This window comes from Pan paniscus, chromosome 10 (assembly GCF_029289425.2).
Source record: "Pan paniscus chromosome 10, NHGRI_mPanPan1-v2.0_pri, whole genome shotgun sequence".
NCBI lineage: Eukaryota > Metazoa > Chordata > Mammalia > Primates > Hominidae > Pan > Pan paniscus.
In genome coordinates this window covers 96,333,405-96,350,245 of record NC_073259.2, presented here as the reverse complement: position 1 = coordinate 96,350,245, position 16,841 = coordinate 96,333,405, and positions in this window count along the sequence as shown.

The following is a 16,841-nucleotide window of genomic DNA, read 5'->3' as shown; positions in this document are numbered from 1 at the left end:
AGAAGTCAGGAAGGCCCAGAAGATTTTCAGCTAGAAGCCTAGGCAACATCATTGACTTGGACAATTCAGGAGACAGAGTAGTTTTAGGAGCAAGAAAACTTAAATTCCAGGTATAGTCAGAGATTTCTTCATTTAAATAAATGAAAGAGGACATTTTAAATGGTTGATCGTCCGGTGCATGAGGCAGTGAACAGAAAGCTCTTTCTTGCTCTAAGAGTGAAAGTGGTATACACGTAAGCCTACAGTAAGAGAGTGAGGACGATGAAGGAGTTACTGCTTTCTCTGATAAGAAGAGGCATTGTTATCTGCTGAGTTTAGGGTGAGGTCAGGCTGAGGTTAAGGAAAGTAAATAGGTTTGGATTGGATTGGAGAGACTAATCAGAAGGAAAATTTACAAAATACAAGTGAAAGGTTTTCCATGGAGCTAAAGTCAAGATAAGATTAGAAATCTTAAATTTATAATTCCATGATGTTCTACTCTCTAAAAGCAAGATAGGAGAAAGCAAACAAGTTACTCTCAAAGGTGGAATTCAGTTCCTCGATAAAAAGCCACAGTTGGAAAGGGAGTTTGTAAAATTTTGGCATGAGCTACTAATACACAATAATATATGTACTAATATGTTTGAGAGTCAGAAATGTGTTTGATTTGATTGAACACATACGTATGAAAGATAACTGAGGTGCATTCTTGGCTGGAAGGAACCAGACAGATTAAATGAGCTATAGTGGTCATTAAAATATCATTAGTAACAGGTAGCAAACTGCTGTACTAGATCATCTTGTGCTGTTTTAGCCAGTCCAAAGTTACCTCAGTATATTTCTTTAAAGATACAAAGCAGCTTATGGTCTAATATTTCATTACGTTTAAGCCATTCTTTACTTTTCAACTGCAATGATAGTCTTAAAGAGGGTTCTGTTTTTAGTCATTCTTTAAATAAAAACACATAGCAGATTTTTATGGTGAACATGTTTAGAAATCTAATGTACAACATAAGAACTGAAGATACTAAACTTGTATTAAGGATTTTTGTTAAATAATTAGGTTTTAGCTGCTTTATTTCTTTATTAAAAAAACTTCACTATGTGAGATTATAGATATGTTGATCTGCTTCGCTATAGTAGTAGCCATTTTACTACCTATATGTATCCCATAATAATTGTAAACCTCAAATATACACAATAAAATGTATTTTTAAAAATACATTCTGATTATGACTTCTGATTGAATGTAGCCAAAATTTTGTTACTCTTGATTCTTAATCAGCACCCTGAGTCGTAGCTAATATGATGTGTTCTTGCTGATCTTTGACCTCTTTGCTGACCTGGCTCCAATGAATATTAAATACAGATGGAAAATCTGTAATGAATAGCAGAACACACAGGCAGCTATTTTATTCCTTTGCCCTTTGACTCTTAAGGCCGAGAGAAGTGCCAACATAAATGTAGCAGAGCACAAATATTCACTGTTTGATATGCGCAGGCTTATCTTGTTAGCTATGTGTGACCTTTTTCTGAATGGCACAAAAGGAATTGCTTGAATTACTAGGGCAAAATATTCATGCTCTAGCTTGTCTAAGCACACGGATCGTCTTACATCATAAAAAATTATGTTTAGTTTTCTTTTGAAACAGGATTCTCTCCTTTAAAAGGTGAAAAAAAAAATGTTCTGCCAACAAGAAGATTTCAGGTAATAATGCTCAAACCTGGAGGCCTAAAGTGGAGTTGCATAATACAGATATCGTATGAAATTTAACTTAATGAATCTATCTTTGCAGTCACCCAGATTCCAGATCACCTCTGTCTTGACTGTATGCTCTGTCTTACCTCAAATTTATACATAGAGTTTAGGGTTTAAAGTTAAAGGTTTTAAGATTTAAAGATTCATAGATTTTTAGAGGAGCTTTGTTTCAACCTTTAATGCCATACACATAATTTTACTATTCTTTTCTTGACTATTCTAGATGTTACTACAACTATCTTGGACTCACCTAGTACAAAAATACCATCTTTTATACTTACCTGGTAATTTTAGGACTTTAGAACACATTAATTCCGTTTATTTTAGTAATACATAGAATTATTTTTCCCAATTCTTTATTTCTTCCCTGTGGTAGAACCATCCATAACCTTTGTCACATGGTATGGGAGTACCTCCATTAGAGCAAGTAGAATATATTTTCTTGCTTTATTGATATACAGCTGAGTCAAGCAAGCAACTTGCTTTGGCCAGTGGACATAATGTGAGCAGAAATTTTAAATGAGCCTGTGTGGTTTGGCTTTGCGTTGGTCAGTGTTCTCTAGAGAAGTAGAACCAATAGGATTTATATAGATATAAAAAGTATATTTCTCATGGGAATTGCCTCACGTAATTCTAAAGGCCAAGAAGTCTTGCCATCTGCTGTCTGCAAGCTGGAGAACCAGGAAAGCTGGTGGTGTAACCCCCAGTCTGAGGCCAAGACCTGAGAAATGGGAGGGGGAAGAGAGAGGTACCTGTGTATGTTCTACAGTTTGATTGCCTGAGAACCAGGAGCTCTCAGATGTCCAAATACTAGAAAAGGCAAATACCCCAGCTCAAAAAGACAGTGAGCACACTTGCCCTTCCTCCTCCTTTTTTTTTTTTTTTTCTATTAGGGTTTTCAGTCGATTGGATGCTGCTCACCCACATTGGCTAGGGTGGATCTTCTTTACCCATTCTATTGGTCCAAATACTAATCTCTTCCAGAAACACTCTCACAGGTATACCAAAAAGTAATATTTTACCAGTTATATGGGCATCCCTTAGTCTAGTTTAGTTGACAGATAAAATTAACTACCACCAGCTTCTATACTTGCAATCCTGCTATTGTCATAACAACAGAATACCCCCAAGAAGACCACGGTCCAAATATAAGACATGTAGTGTATACTTGAAATCAAATTATAGCATCCAGCCAAGCCCAAATAAACTGAGACAAGGTTCGCCTCACCCACAAACCCATGAGTGTGACATATATATATATTTGAATATTTCTCCCTTGATATCCATGAGGGATTTGTTCCAGGACCCTCTATGGATACCAAAAGCCACAGATGCTCAAGTCCCACAGTTGTCCCTGTAGAACCAACACATAAAAGTCAGCCCTCTGTCAACCTTCAAAATTCATAGGTTCTGCATCCTGTGAACACTATATTTTTGATTTGTGGTTTAATCTTTGGATGCAGAACCCACAGATACAGAGGGCCAACTGTATATGTGATTATGAGCCACTGAGATTTGAGTTTGTTATGTAGTGTTATTATAATGATAGATGATTAGTAAATGCAAATATCAAAGTAAAATAGAAAAGGCTAATGGTGGGATTTGAGAGAGGAAATGAAGTTAACTCTCAGGGACTAAAACTAAGAGAAATGAAGATGAAGTTTTTCGTGGCTGAAGGTGAAATTCTCTCCAAGGGAAGAGTGTCATGAGCACTCGAGGGCAGAGAATTGGCCCCAACATAGAACCCCAGCTCCAAAGAAAAAGAAAACTTTGCCTCAGGAAGTGTGGAAGTCAGATTCTAGATTCATTGTGCCCACCTGGTGCCTGGAGCATGGAATCTGTTGCAAGATATGGTGGAGGTAATGACAACATTTACATCAGTGAGATCAAAATAGCAGCTGTGGAGGATCTACCACAGTGTGAAATGGAATTGGCAGCAGCAGGACCACCAGCTAAGAGTTTTATTATAAAAGATAAAGATCAAGGTCTAGAAAGATTCTCTTGACTCCTGCCATGCATGGCAGCATTGACAATTTAATTTGAGGTTATGGACTTGGAATAGTGTCTATGTGGGCTAATGACAATAGATTTCCCTTATGTTGTCTGAGTCTAACAATCCTAATACAAGGTAAGTAGATAAATTCTGTCACAAATTTAGACACAAGGGCTGCCAAGCATTCATTTCATTTAATTGACTCGATAAAATTAGACAAAGGCATAACAAATTGGTTGGGAGGGCAAACTCTAAATCAGATTTTCAAGATTTAAATACTGTTCTGCCATTCACTAGCCCTATGACCTTAGTTGCTAATTTTCTCTGTGCCTCAATTTCCTCCTCTACAAACTGCAAATAATTATAGTAACTTCCTCATGGAGTCAATATAATTGTTAAATCAGTTAGCACATGCATAAGACTTAGATCAATTTTGGCACTATGTAAAAATTAAATAAATTATTATTATCTGCTTTACCAAAGAGAGTTTATGAGATCTGTTTTCCTAAATTGAGAAGACCATAATGAAAGTAACAAGGCAGTAAGAACAAGGAGTAGATGTGGTTCTGTGATAAATTATCAATACTTTTGCCTTTGTGTGTGTTTGCATGAGTATGGGGGGTTGTGAGGAGAATATCTATCTTCTTTTCTTCTCCTGCCTGCAGCCCGGGAAAGGAGTAGACAAGAATGCCAAATCTCACATTGTATGAGAAAGAGATAGATGATAGAATTACCTTGGTAATGCCTTGGCTTCTTAATGGGTGGCATGTTTCGCCTTTCCCTTTATTCTAACTTTGGGGGTTGGCTACTCTTATTAAACAGTTCAGATTTAATACATTCATTCTGGAATAAACATTACTAAATTTGGAAGGAGAGCAGTTTGAAACCAGTGGGAAGTACCAGAGAAAACTGAAAAATCCAGATTACCAGTGTTTGCTACAAAAGGACAAGAAAAAGAAAAGTACAAAACCAATGTTACTTCATGACATAATACTGATGTGTAATTATTTCTAATTGTATGCATGCTTAATCAAATACTCATGAGCAAAATGAGTTTCTATTAAGTATTTTAAAGGCATAAACAGACGAAAAATTTGTAACCAAGATCAAGTCTTGCAAGGGGCTAGGGAGTACCTGAGAGCTCCTAAGAACCAAAAACTGAAGGTAAACTAAATGTAAGCGGAAATGAGCAAATACATTATAACATTAAATGGAGTATGATGCAGCCATTAAAATGATGCTGTAAATCTATGCTTTTTGAAATCTAAATATGTTTATGTATATGTATATGTTTAGAAGTTCTATGATTAAAGCAGTTGTAAAGTAGTTTTACAGTATTAAAGACTTTTAATTATTAAAATTAAAAGGAGAGAGCAAGAATGTATATGTCTTTATGTGTGTGTATGTCTATTAAAAATTTCAGAAATATACATCAAAGTGTTAATACTGGTCATTTTTGTATGATAGGATTAACAATAGTATTTTTAAATTGTTTATTTTTGTCATTATCTAATATTTTAAAAACATATGTTTATTATGTATTTGGGTGTAAAACCTATGAGGACATTTCAATTTTTTTTAAGTTTGATTTAAAAAAATAAGCTTACCTATAACATTTAAATCTGCTTCTGAATTTGTTTGGATCATTCCTGAACAAAAGTTGAAATAAGACCTATATAGATGACAAAGATTAGGGGGTAGAGTTTGTCATTGGCTTTTTAAATGTGCAAACTTGAATCAAATTAGACTTCTAGGAAAGATTATGATATGACTGCATGTTTACATAGCACACTAACCAAAATAATAAGAGCAACAGAAAATAATAAAGGAATCTTCATTCATAAGTAAATTAGTAAATCACCAAAATCCCTTACTAAAGAATCTGAAACATATTTACCAATTACAATAATACTTCCTCAAAATAAAAGGAAGGGGCTCAGCTTTGGCATATAGCTTCCCTAATCAAGAGTAAGATGCTGTTTGGGAAGAAAGTAAGGAATACTCCTAAAAATTCTTTACTTGGAGATAGGGTCTTTTGCAATTTGAATGAGTTTCAGGAGTAATGTGGGTCACCATTTTGGATTCCTTAGACCATCAGCTCGGTGAGGTCAGGAACCATAATGTTTTTGTTAACAACTTTATCCCCAGTTTCTGGTACATAGTAAAGGCTGAATAAATATTTGTTGAACAAATGCCTGGAGTTGTTTCCCCTCCCGCATAATGGCAAAAGTGGAAGGAGAAATGAAATGGCCATGTCATTTTAATTTAACCCAATCTAGTTTCACAACTAGTAAGAAACAACTGCTCAGCCACAAAGCAAAGTTAGCCAAACAGACATAAGTAAATATTTATCCATAAAACAAAACTATGAACCTAAGAGCACAACACTGATATGGGAACCTGCCAGGATGACCTGAACTAATCCCTCTAAAATGAAGGAGTAGCCAAACTCTGGGAGAGTTAAGGTTTGAAATTACTAAATCTCATGCTTTTAATTCATTGTGTTAGGCTGCAATATTTTCTAAAGAAGATGAATTAATCTTCCCAATGACTAAATTACAATAACATACTTGTTGAAGGTAACATTTTACTAAAACACTGTTTTGCTCTTCTAAATGGCCCCAAATTAATCAGAATAACTTTTCTGATGCAAAATCCACAGGTTTAATAAAAAATTGGTGATACAGGTTACCTCTTAAGAGACTGTGAAATAGCTACTTGAGACAGTCAGGACGTCAGTGTGGAACATTATAAAGATCTGAACCCAACTGTGTCTTATGCATTAAGCAGTCACAGAGTTCCACTGGGATTTAGAATGGACTCCGGATCTGATGACCTTGCCTTCCAAGAATATTTTTCCACATCTTAAATTCTATACTTGTTGTCAAGATCCAAGCTCATCAAAATTCATGACTCATTTAACAATAAAATCAATTCATTTGTCTTTATTTTATTACCTTATCTGTGTGGGAAAACTAAATTAGAGTCTTGTGTCAGCCAAGATCTTCAAGCAGAAGCCTATTTGATACGGATGTAGTGGATAAATAATAGTAGGTCTGGCCTACCTGTTAAACAACCAAAAATTACTCTAATGTAAGAAAGTTACATTGATTAGATTACTAAGATAACACTTACTAAGATTAGATTACTAAGATAACACATTACTAAGAAGTGAAAGGCTTGGAGCCATCATTCTACTTTGACAAAGGCTAGGGACAAAGGCTGTTCTGGGTCTTTGGCATCAGAAAGAAGCTCTTGGATGTTCTCTGAAGTATCAATATTAGCTATCCTCGCTTCAATTACCTTCATTCTCCATGTGGCTCTCTTCTAGTTTCAAATTTCCAAGAAAGAGAATTGGGTTGGTCCAACTTAAATTAGACATCTTTATCCTTGGTAAATCACCCTGGCAAGAGTTTCTTTGAGGCAGGAGGTGGTAGTGGCACAGACATAGCTATAGGGTAGAACTGTGAGCTGAGTCATTGCCCCAGTACATATTACTGCAGGGGGATGACCACGTGGTCAGTGCATGTGTTTGCGGGGGTAGAAGGAGATAGTGTTAAATTATTCTTGGAACGTGGCTTAACCACTGTTGGGTTTGCTCTATGGCAAAATCAAGTGGCATAGTCATATCTGACTGATATGAATCAGCAAAATGGAAATGGGGCGAATTCTGCAGGCTTGACCTATGACTAGGTTTCAGTATTAGAGTTCTTTCCACCCTCTTAAGCTTGTGTTGATAGAAACAGCCATCATATTTTCTTTTCTTCACATTTCTCAGGGTTACTTCATAAGAAGTGAGAGCTGATTTCCCATTGACTCATGCATTTCCATATTTAGCTCATTAGGTGCAGGAAGTCTACATCTTGTTGGTTCAATGTTTTCATTAGGAATTAGAAATTTTCAGCAATTACTTGCTGGACAATGCACAATCATATCTATATCTTTTACTCAAAATGGTATCTTCTGAACTTACATTCCAACATCTTGTAATTTTCAAATCTTTCCCATTTGTAAGGTGAAATGATCATAATAATATACTTGTAAAACTTCCCTTATACATGAATATCAGAAAATATATGTGGCAAAGTGTTTTAGTTATCTATTGATTCATAATATTTCATTTCAGAATTGTCTCAAAAAACTCACACATTTATTATCTCATTCCATTTATTATCTCACTCTGTGGATCAGGAATGCAAGTAAGCTTACATGAGGTTGTAGCGATGGTGTCAGCTGACACTATGGTCTCATTTGAAGGCTCAGCTGAGAGGGGAAATATTTCCTAGCTCCCTCACATGGTTGTTGATAGGATTCAGTTTCTCATGGGGTATTGAACTGATGACCTCAGCTCTTTACTGGCTATTGGCTAGAAGCCTCCCCCTGTCCCTTGTTAAATGATTATCTTCTTAGGGAAGCTATGAAAAAAATCTCCATGCTAGTTGGCTTTTCTTAGAGTGAGCAAGTGAGAAAGCAAGAGGGTGCCAGGACAGAAGCCACAATGTCTTTTTATCATAATCTTGTAAGTGACATCTCATCACTTACTTCTGCCACATTCTATTCATTAGAAGTGAGTCACTAAATTCAACCCACACTCAAAAGGAGGGGAACTCCAGGAAGCAGAAATCATTGAGAGTTCTGTTAGAGGCTGCCAACCACACCAGGGAACTGGAATTACAGGTATATTCTGACATTTAAGAAAAAAAGAAAATCATGAGATAAAGAATAAGGTAACAACATTCAAATCGAGGAGACTGAGAAAAAAAATGAAAGGAGTTTACTATTATGATTCTATTAACCAAGAAGAAAAGTAGTTTGATTAAAAAGACAGATTTTCATTGGCAAGCATGAAGAATTTCACATTTACATCAAATATTCACTTGGCCACAGATTTTTGTATTAATTTGAAGAGTGTGCTCAGCTGCCCTCTATAATGGGCAGCTGCCCAAAATGACTTGTGCTGATCAACAAAAAGAGTTAAGTAAATATACTGTCAATAAAGAGAAGCCTTGTAAAAGAAACTCAAAATGAAAAATACAAGGAAAATGTGAAAAAATTAAACATTTTTAACAAAGCAAGTTTATAAGAAAGATACATAGGGAAAAAAGGCAACAATTTAATCAACTTACACTGTACAAAAGCAAAGTATTTTATTTCAAGAGATACTGGGCTTTTTCAGCTTTACAGGAAACTGGCCAATTATACCTCTTCATATGAAAAACAAAGATAACCAAGTCCCATGAAGATAAGCCTGGATAGATTGTATTTAGATACATTAACCTTCTTAATGAACTACAGACAGTCCCTGAATTAAATGATTTTTTTTTTTTTTTACTTTATGGTGGTTCAAAAGCAATACACATTCAGGAGAAACTAGACTTCCAATACTTATACAACCATTCTGTTTTTCACTTTCAGTGAACTATTCAATAAATTACAGGAGATATTCAACACTTTATTAGAAAATAGGCTTGATGTCATATGATTTTGCCCAAATGTAGGCCAATATAAGTGTTCTGAACACATTTAAGGTAGGGTAGGCTAAATTATGATGTTTGCTAGGTTAGGTGTATTCGATGCATTTTCATCTTACATATTTTCAACTTGCAATGAGTTTATCAGGACATAACCGCAACATAAGTCAAGGAGCATCTATACTCTGATATGGATACCCAAAATGAAAGCTGTATGGGATGGGTGGTATAGCTGAGAAATAAACATAGAAAAAGAAAATGAACAGACACTGGAAGGCCAACTCAAAATATCCCATTTGGATATGTAAAAGTCAAAAAGATATGTTTTACTTAAGAATTGGCAGATAGTCACCAGGCGCAGTGGCTCACGCCTGTAATCCCAGCACTTTGGAAGTCCGAGGCAGGCGGATCATGAGGCAGGAGTTTGAGACCACCCTGATCAACATGGTGAAACCCCATCTCTACTAAAAATACAAAAATTAGCCGGGTATGGTGGCACGCGCCTATAATTCCAGCTACTCAGGAGGCTGAGGCAGGAGAACTGCTTGAACCCGGGAGGTGGAGGTAGCAGTGAGCCAAAATCGCGCCACTGCACTCCAGCCTGGACGACAGAGTGAGACTGTCTCAAAAAAAAAAAAAAAATTGGCAGATAGTCTGTCTGTCTGTCTACACTACTAGTTATCCTGAAGTTTCATCTCTCAGATGACAGGAAGCAGTTTAGTGTTTTTTACTTAAAGGGGAAGAACAGATAGGTAAAGCCAACAATGATATTCTGGTGCCCTATCTTGGAAATATGAAAAAAAAAATTAGTATGTCAAAAATTTTCAAATCAACTCACCAGAGAATTTATAGGAATAGAATGGCTGAAAGTTTTAAGAAGTTCTCAACAAGCCAACGGCCCCAGTATTCCTCACAATTCACCAAAATTCATTGAATGCCTGCAGTGTGAGGAGCAGTATGCAATCAAGAAAGGAAACCAATGAATGCTGATTTAGATAGTCATTTAGCTTTACGATAATATTCATTGTTTTTCTAATGTTTATTATTTGGAAAAAATTGAAAAGTGTGAAGAAGGAAATAATACTCATAACAAACATGGCTAAAATTATGGTATGTTTTCTATAAAAAATGTGTTTGTACCCTTTGACCCAAATCAAACAAGGTCAAGGTACGCACTGTTAATTACAAGATAAAATGAGATTAGTTGTACAGCATGGTGATTATAGTTAATAATAATAATGTAATAATGTATTTAATAATGAATTATATACTTGATATTTGCTAAGATAGTAGGTTTTAAGTGCTCTCACCATACACACACACACACACACACAAACACACAAATACACAATAGTAACTGTATGAATTGATGGATATGTTAATTATCTTGATTGTGATAATCACCATACATTGTATCAAAATACTACATTGTACATCTTAAATATGTACAATTTTTGTCAAATCTCAAAAAAGATGAGGGAATAAATACATACATATATGTGTATATTTTACATGTATGTATGTAAATTTTAAATATTGATATGTAATTTTATAAACAATTTCTTTTCTCCCACCTATGTTATCAGAGTTTGCGTTCTTTTTTCTCACATTATTAACTTTTTTTTTTTTCTTCGAGATGGAGTTTGGCTCTTGTTGCCCAGGCTGTAGTACAATGGCACGATCTCGACTCACTACAACCTCTGCCTCCCAGGTTCAGGCGATTCTTCTGCCGCAGCCTCCCGAGTACCTGGGATTACAGGCATGCGCCACCATGCTCAGCTAATTTTTGTATTTTTAGTAGAAACGGGGTTTCACCATGTTGATCAGGCTGGTCTCAAACTCCTGACGTCAGGTGATCCACCCGCCCCAGCCTCCCAAAGTGCTGGGATTACAGGCGTGAGCCAACACGCTGGCCAATATATTTTTTAAAATATAACTTTTAGAAGCTGTTTTGTATTCCATTTGTGGTTGTAGCATAATCCATTACATTTGTTCATAAAATGGATATTAGGTCATTTCCAATTGTAGATATTTATTTTGTTTATTTTTGCTATTTATGTGGTGATAAACATTCTTAAGCAAAAAGTGTACTGGTCATTTATAGTGCAGTGTATTATCTCTGTTTTAGAAAAAATTCCTATTGTGGTATGAATAAAAGAAATATAAAACATTACATTGAAATAGTGTAAATTCTAAAAGACAGGTATCAATTGCAATTGCAAAGGTAGGTGATAGAGAACTAACTGCCTTCTCCCTACACAAATCAGAGCTCTCACAGAGATGTCATTTATCTGAGCCTTCAAGGAGAAATATGAGCTTGTTAGAAAGAGCATGATGCCACTGGTTAGTCTGAGTTCATTGTAGATTCTGGACATTAGTCCTTTGTCAGATGCATAGTATGCAAATATTTTCTCCCACTCTGTGGGTTGTCTGTTTACTGATTTTCCTTTTGCTTTGCAGAAGATTTTTAGTTCACTTAACTCCCATCTATTTATCTTTGTTTTTGTTTCATTTGATTTTGGGTTCTTGGTAATAAAGTCTTTGCCTAAGCCCACGTCTAGAAGTGTTTTTCCGATGGTATCTTCTAGAATTTTTATGGTTTCAGGTCTTAGACTCAAAGCTTTGATCCATCTTGAGTTCATTTTTGTGTAGAGTGAGAGATGAGGACCCAGTTTCATTCTTCTACCTGTGGGTTGCCAATATCACAGCACCATTTGTAGAATAGGGTGTCCTTTCCTCATTTTATGTTTTTGTTTGTTTTGTCGACGATCAGATAGCTGTAAGTATTTGGTGTTATATGTGGATTCTTTATTTTGTTCCTTTGGTCTATGTGCCTATTTTGATATCAGTACCATGCTGTTTTGGTGACTATAGCCTCGTAATATAATTTAAAGTCAGGTAATGTGACACCTCCAGATTTGTTCTTTTTGCTTAGTCTTGCTTTGGCTATGCAGGCTCTTTTTTGGTTCCCTGTGAATATTAAGATTGTTTTTTCTAGTTCTGCGATGAGTGATGGTGGTATTTTGATGAGAATTGTATTGAATTTATAGACTGCTTTTCGCAATATTGTCATTTTCACAATATTGATTCCACCCATCCATGAGCATGGCATGTGTTTCCATTTGTTTGGGTCATCCATGATTTCTTTCAGCAGTGTTTTGTAGTTTTTGTTGTAGAGGTCTTTCACCTCCTTGGTTAGGTTTGTTCCTAAATATTTTTTTTTGCAGCTATTATAAAAGGGGTTGAGTTCTTGATTTAATTTTCAACTTGGTCATTGTTGGTATATAGCAGTGCTACTGATATGTTAACTTTGATTTTGTATCCTGAAACTTTACTGAATTTATTTATCTAATCTAGGAGCTTTTTGGATGAGTCTTTAGGGTTTTCTAGGTATATGATCATACCAACGATGGACAGTGACAGTTTGACTTCCTCTTTACTGATTTGGATGCCCTTGATTTCTTTCTCTTGTCTGATTTCTCTGGCTAGGACTTCCAGTACTGTGTTGAATAGAAGTGGTAAAAGTGGGCATCCTTGTGTTGTTCCCATTCTCAGGGGGAATGCTTTCAACCTTTTCCCTTTCAGTATAATGTTGGCTGTAGGTTTGTCACAGATGGCTTTTATTACCTTAAGGTATGTCCCTTCTATGCCTATTTTGCTGAGGGTTTTAATCATAAGAGATGTTGGATTTTCTCAAGTGCTTTTTCTGCATCTATTGAGATGATCATATGATTTTTGTTTTTAATTCATAATCCCATCAGAAGGTGAGCTAAGGACATGGATAGACAATTCTCAAAAGAAGTTATACAAATGGCCAACAGACATTTAAAAATGCTCAACATGACTAGTTATCAGGGAAATGCAAATCAAAACCATAAGATACCACCTTACTCCTGAAAGAATGGCTATAACTAAAAATAAAAAAAAAATAGGTGTAGACACAGGGAACACAGTGGAAATGGAACACTTTTACAATGTTTGTGGTAATGTAGACTAGTACAACCACTACAGAAAACAGTATGGAGATTCCTTAATGAACTAAAAGTAGATCTACCATTTGATCCATCAACCCCACTATTGGGTATCCACCAGAGGAAAAGAAGTCATTACATGAAAAAGACACTTGCACATGCATGTTTATAGCAGCACAATTCGCAATCGCAAAAAATATGGAACAAGCCCAAATGCCCATCAATCAATGAGGAGATAAATAAAATGTGATACACACATGCACACAAACACACACACACACCATGGGATACTACTCAACATAAAAAGGAACAAAATAATATCATTTTCAGCAACCTGGATGGAGTTGGAGATCATTATTCTTAGTGAAGTAACTCAGGAATGGAAAACCAAACATCATACATTCTCACTTATAAGTGGGAGCTAAAGTATGAGGACAAAAAGGCGTAAGAATGATACAATGGACTTTGGGAACTTGGGGGAAAGTGTGGGAAGGGGTGAGGGATAAAAGACTAGACACTGAATGCAGTGTACACTGCTCAAGTGATGGGTGCACCAAAATCTCAGAAAACACCACTAAAGAACTTATCCATGCAGCCAAACACCATGTGTTTCTCAAAAACAATTGAAATAAAAAAAAAAACAAAACTATGATCTCAGAGAATTCTAGGCAGAGTGTCATGTGTAAGGGTGGCATTAGCACTCTGTTTAATGATTTTCTCCTTGAAATAATCTCCACTCTTTATTACCATCACTCCCTGTTTTCCTCCAATCTCTCATTACAGAAAAGTTAAGGTATTTTCAGTTTTTCCTGTTTCTAGCTGACAGACTTCCCTAGCATGCGATCCTGGTCTTTTGCCTGATCTCTTATTCACTCTTCCCCATGAAGAATATGTAACGTTCTATTGATGATTGAAAGTCATTGGTTCATATATTATGTCAATCATCCATGATCACTGAGGATTTTAATCTTTTCTCCTTTCTCCACCAGACAGGCAGGGAAGCAAAGAGCTTAGGTTAACTATTGAATACCAAGTTCGCTCACAGGAGAACTTTCCTCAGACACAGATGGGAGGTACAAGAGGGGACACGGGCTACCAAGACATTCTAATTGGTCCATTTAGCCCTCACACTACTTTAAGAGTTGGGTAGCAATTAAGATAATGCTATAGTCTCCTCTTTCTGGCATTCTATTTCTCAATTGATTCTGCACTAGAAAAGGAAAAGGAGGTATTATGTATTGACTATCTAAAATCTCTGCCGTTTGTATTTTATTTGTAATTAATTTTTGGTTTGGCATGAGAAGATTTGGTGATTGATTGTGTGTGGGAGGTGAGAAAGAGAGAATTGGAATAATTCCTAGTGTCTACAAAAGAGACGTTATAGGAGAAGCAGCAGAATGAAGAAAATCCAATGATTCTGTTTATTTGAGTTTAAGGTGTCTGTAGGACTTCCTAATGAAAGTCAAGTAAAAACATTATTAAAAGAATTAAAGCCTTTGTTATGGGAGGAGTCAAAATTTCATTTCAAAGCACACAGTTGATTAGAAATACAAAAGAATGGAAAGTCAATTTGCAAGATAATCGAGACAACACAACGTAATCAAACCGTGGCACCACTTCAAAAGGCCACCAAATGCCAGAAGAAAAAATTCTAGGAATCAAAAATATTAGAGTCATTCCATTAATTTAAAAACGTATCAGGAGGCTGAGGCAGGAGAATGGCGTGAACCAGGGAGGCAGAGTTGCAGTGAGCCGAGATCGCGCCACTGCGCTCGAGCCTGGACGACACAGTGAGACTCCGTCTCAAAAAAAAAAAAAAAAAAATACAGGGTGAGAAAAAGCAGCAATTACCATAATTTGCTGATATATCTGTTTCTTTAAAATGAAAGTGTGACAGCCTATCCTGTCTCTCCTCTGCCCTCACCTCAACAGCATTATTGTTACATGATTAACTGGGAAATGTCAGTGGCCTAGTGGCCTAAATTAAATTTTACCAGTCTAAGTAAAGGAAATGTTCTAGATTATAATTTAATGTGTAAACTTTGACAATGGGAGGCATGCCAGTTTTTACAAAATAATTTATGACTCAAAAGCAAGCAGGAGAGGACCTAGTTGGTATGTGAAAGTATTAGCTACTAAGATGAAGTATAGCTTCCAAGAGGAGTATATTTGTAATTGGTGACACACTTCCTTATCATTTTCCTCTTAATAATTGTGTGTATGTCTGTAGCACTTTGTCACTTAGCTAGTTCACTAAAAGTTACACAATGTGTCACATAAAGCAGCCTAATATATGTCAAGCCAAGCTTCTGTAAGTTATCAAACCTGAAAAGACAGTTTGATATTTCATAGTGCTGACAAACTTGTGTTCCTTACAAATAGCATAAATAAAATCCGCAGGACTTTAAAGGAGGTAGTGAGAAATCACATCCAACTGGGGGACTGGGGAAGGTTTCAGAGGGGAGGTCAAACTTGAGCTAGACCTTCAAAAGTCTTGATAAATGAGGATGTGACAGAAAGGACTGGTAATATAGGTGTTTGCCAAAGTACATTAAACTTGGTAAAGTGAAACTGGGTATTTTGAAAACTGTTTTCTCTCTCTCCTTGATACTTAACACTGGGTTTAAGTCAACCTCACCTCCCAAGAACTAGTAACCAAAATAAAAATTAGCCCCAGGCCCACTTTGGAGAATTCATGGCAATCCTCAAGGGTCCCACCAATTTCTTCCTAACTTGCTCCTATTCTCATCCTTTATTTCACTGGTTCTGACTCTTATCCCTGTCTGCTATTTAAAGCTACATTTTTAACCTTTTAGATTTGGACATCTACATTCATCAGTGATTTTTAGTTATCAATTCTCCTCAAAGTTTTTTTCTGACGCTTGAGTGATACTCAATCCTGTGACACTTCCCATTCTAGACTTTCTCTTGTAGAATGGTATTTGTTGGTTTTGGACCTTTGGATTCATTTCCAGCACCAGACTTGGTTGGTACACAGGGTAGCCCAACACAGACCCAGATGGGGAAGAATTTAGACAATTTGAACCACTGAAGCTATTTTTGTTTTATTGCTATTTTATTTTTTTATGCCGACAAAACAGATACACATGGATTGAAGGAGATTTGGGAAAAACAGATTATAGGGAAGAAAAATCACCTGCAATTCAAGATAAACTATCACTCAAGATAAACATTATTAACTTACTTTCCAGTCTTCTTTATATATATGTATTTATACACGCATTTTAAAAAATAAAATTGCTTTCACAGTGCATATACAGTTTGTATTCTATTTTTGCATCTTTATTTTTTCACGATTTTTTCCAGTATAATTTAGTAGTCTTAGATAAAAATGTTTTTGAATAGCCGGCTGCACATTTCAACATATAAATATAATATGATAGAACTCTATTATTAAGAATTTATGTCATTTTATTTATGTTTAACTTTTATTTTAGGTTCAGGGGTATGTGTGAAGGTTTGTTATGTAGGTAAACGCATGTCACAGGGTTTGTTGCACAGATTATTTCATCACCCAGGTATTAAGTCCAGTACCCAATAGTTATTTTTTCTGCTCCTCTCCCTCATTCCACCCTCTATGCTCAAGTCGATTCTAGTGTCTGTTGTTTCCTTCTTTGTGTTCACATGCTCTCGTCATCTAGCTCTCA